Raw genomic sequence first — 3,581 nt, 5'->3', positions numbered from 1 at the left:
ACTGACCACCAGCCTCTCGTTTCAATCTTCAACCCAAGGAAGGGCGTTCCAGTGATGACGGCACAATGGCTACAGCGATGGTCACTCTTCCTAGGGGCTCACCTGTATGATATTGAATACAAGGGGACCAAGCAACATGGCAACGCCAATGGTTTGTCATGTTTACCACTGCCGACCTCAGAGAGAACTACAACAGTTGACTCAGCAGAGGTATTTCACACAACAATAGTTGAGCAGCTACCAGTGACAAACTCCCTCATTGAAAGAGAAACACGCAATGACCCTACATTGTCAAAAGTTTATGACATCACTGTGAAAGGATGGCCAGCGCATGGTGACTCGTTGTTTCCAGCATTCTCAGCTAGGAGGGAGCAGTTATCAGTGTGTCGGGGAACACTGATGTGCGGCTCACGAGTTGTGAATCCTGCCAAGCTTCGTAACTGAGTGCTAGATGAACTGCATGAAGGCCACTTAGGTACGGTAAAGATGAAAAGCCTTGCCCGTGGATACGTGTGGTGGCCGGGAATTGACAAACAGATCGAGGACCTGACAAAGAGTTGCTCAGGATGTCAAAAGGTCCAGAACGCACCACCACAAGCCCCTCTCCATCCATGGGAATGGCCCTCATCACCATGGCAACATGTGCACATCGACTTTGCTGGACCGTTCATGGACTCCATGTTCTTGATTGCAGTCGATGCACATTCCAAATGGCCCGAGGTCATTAAAATGAAATTAACCACATCTGAAAAGACCATTTCAGTTCTGAGGACCATATTCACTAGAAATGGCCTACCAGAACAAATCTGCACAAACAATGGACGACAATTTGTCTCTGACGAATTCCAAGGTTTCATGAGGAAAAATGGAATCCAGCACTACACATCTGCCCCGTACCATCCAGCTACAAATGGCTTGGCAGAAAGATTTGTACAGACTTTCAAGAAGGCCATCAAAGCAATGTACAGCGAGAATCTACCACTGCAACACAAGATAGACAATTTCCTCTTCAATTTCAGAATGCAGTACACGCAGCCACTAATCAGACACCAGCGATGATGTTTCTGAACAGGAACCTGAGATCTCGCATGGACCTTCTTAAACCGAATGTACGTCGCGATGTAGAGAACAAACAGTTCAAACATTTGAATGCTAAGCCAACAAGAAGCTTCAGTGTGGGGCAGTCAGTTCTTGCTCGTGATTTCCGGACGGAAAAGTGGCAACCAGGGACAATATCCACAAGAGAGGGACCACTGATGTATACAGTGGATGTGGGAGAGAACGTTTTGAGACGTCATGTGGACCAAATTCTGGATGTTCAGGTGGAAAACACCCCTATCCCTCGCCCAGACTCACCTGACATGGAAACAGACACTCCTGATTCATCAGCATCAGCACCAGCCTCATCCACAGCTGAGAGCTCTACCTGTGCTGATAGCTCACCTGATGCAACTGTACCTGTACAGTCTCATTCCCCAAAGCAGAAGAGTCTGGAGAGACGTTACCCAGAGAGGCAGAGGAGGCCTCCCCAGAGACTTGACTTGTAAAAGGGCTGTTGACAAAATAAAATGTTATGTTGGAATTTGAATTTTGTTACTTTTAAGAAAACAAAAAAGGTTACTGTAAAGACAGGCTCTGTATGTTAATTATAGAAATTTTGCGTTAATATACTATTAAACTAAAGGGGGAGGAAGTGTAATGTATACAACATTGAAGGGACTACTTTGTTTTGCGGATGTACATCCTTAGTTGCGAGCGTATATAACAGACGCGTATTGATTTGTATAGTCAGTGCCGAAGTTCCAGTTAACCAGTAAAGATCACTTGAAGTTACTCTCAGTCTCTGCTGCTTTATTATTTTACTAGCTAGAGTGCCCGGCGGTGCCGAGGGTTTTTTGAGGGCATGTTGTTATGAAAAAAGTAGAAATAATTTTTATATATATAAATGAGTTTGTCTGTCTGTGTGGGAAGGAGAGAGAGAGAGAGAGGGAAAGAGAGAGAGAGAGAGAGAGGGAAAGAGAGAGAGAGACAGAGAGAGAGAGGGAAGCAGAGAGAGAGAGGGAAGGAGAGAGAGAGAGACAGAGAGAGAGAGGGAAGGAGAGAGAGGGAAGGAGAGAGACAGAGAGAGAGAGGGAAGGAGAGAGAGAGACAGAGGGAAGGAGAGAGGGAAGGAGAGAGAGGGAAGGAGAGAGAGAGAGAGAGGGAAGGAGAGAGAGAGAGGGAAGGAGAGAGAGACAGAGGGAAGGAGAGAGAGACAGAGGGAAGGAGAGAGAGAGAGAGGGAAGGAGAGAGAGAGAGAGGGAAGGAGAGAGAGAGAGAGCGAGGGAAGGAGAGAGAGACAGCAAAAACACCCGTCGCAAAACCCCCGATGAGCTCCCGCTCCGGTGAAGCAGAGCCCCCGAGCACGGCATAGCGCCTCAGGCCCGCCGCCGCTCACCGGAGCTCAGCTGCCGCTGCGGCCCGCCGCCACTCACCAGAGCTCACCTGCCGCTGCGGCCCGCTGCCGCTCACCGGAGCTCAGCTCCCGCTGCGGCCCGCTCCCGCTGCGGCCCGCCGCCACTGCTCCCCCACTCGCTGTCTCTCGGGCCGTGTGGTTGTCTGTTTTCCCGCGCAGCCGGCCAGAGAAAAGAAAAACAAAAGTGGTGAAGAGTGTAATTTAAAGCAGCCTCTCCCCCGCTAAAAGGTAAGAACCGGTGTGAGATCTGCAGGTGAAGAGGGGCGGCCGCCATTTTGTGAGGCACTAACGGCAGTATGAAAGATTAGGCCCCGCCCACACACACTATGAAATGCCCCCCATGACGCAGCACGCTCCCCCTGTAGGATTGGTCAACCTTCACGTCACTCAATGCTAATGAGCGGATTCCCCCATATGATTGGCCAACCGCTAATGAGAAGATTTTTGAACGTTTTTTGTATACTGTCCGAAAATTTTTTGTCTGACCAAAAAGTAAATACACCTATGAGACTCCCCTAATCATAAGCTTTCTTTTGATATAACATATGTGTAGGTACGCTCTATAACTTTTGAGTGATGCCCCAGACAGACAGACAGACACCACGATCCTTTTATATCTATCTATATATATATATATATATATAAGATGTAGTTGTGTATAGCGGTACAAACACAAAACCCTTTCTTCCTCATTTGCTCCCTGGCTAAAATGCTAAAGCAAAGCATGCTGGGATACTTTGACCATTTAAACCACTTTAAAATATTCTAACTGCGATCTTTCTGATCGAGAGTGTATGGGGTCTAAGCTCAGGTCAGGGTCGAATAGGGCACTGAGATTACAAACACTAGTTCAGCCTGAGATAATGGCTGTGAGGGGAATGAAATTAGTGGCAAGGCTATAGAGTTTGTGGTGGGTCCAAAGACGATGGCTTCAGTCTTCCCTAAGTTTAACTGGAGGAAATTGCTGCTCATCCGGAGGCAGTGGAGAAGTTGAGAGAGGTGGTGGAGAGGTAGAGCTGGGCACTACTACCATACATGTGGAAACTGATCTGATGTCTGGATGATTTTGATAAAGGGAAGCAAGTAGATGAGGAAGAGGAGGGGGCCAAGGATAAACCCTTGGGGG

The sequence above is a fragment of the Somniosus microcephalus genome, chromosome 11 (assembly GCF_052327205.1).
Source record: "Somniosus microcephalus isolate GS21.2 chromosome 11, FLI_Smic_1.0, whole genome shotgun sequence".
In the NCBI taxonomy this organism is placed as follows: domain Eukaryota; kingdom Metazoa; phylum Chordata; class Chondrichthyes; order Squaliformes; family Somniosidae; genus Somniosus; species Somniosus microcephalus.
This window is presented reverse-complemented; position numbering follows the sequence as displayed.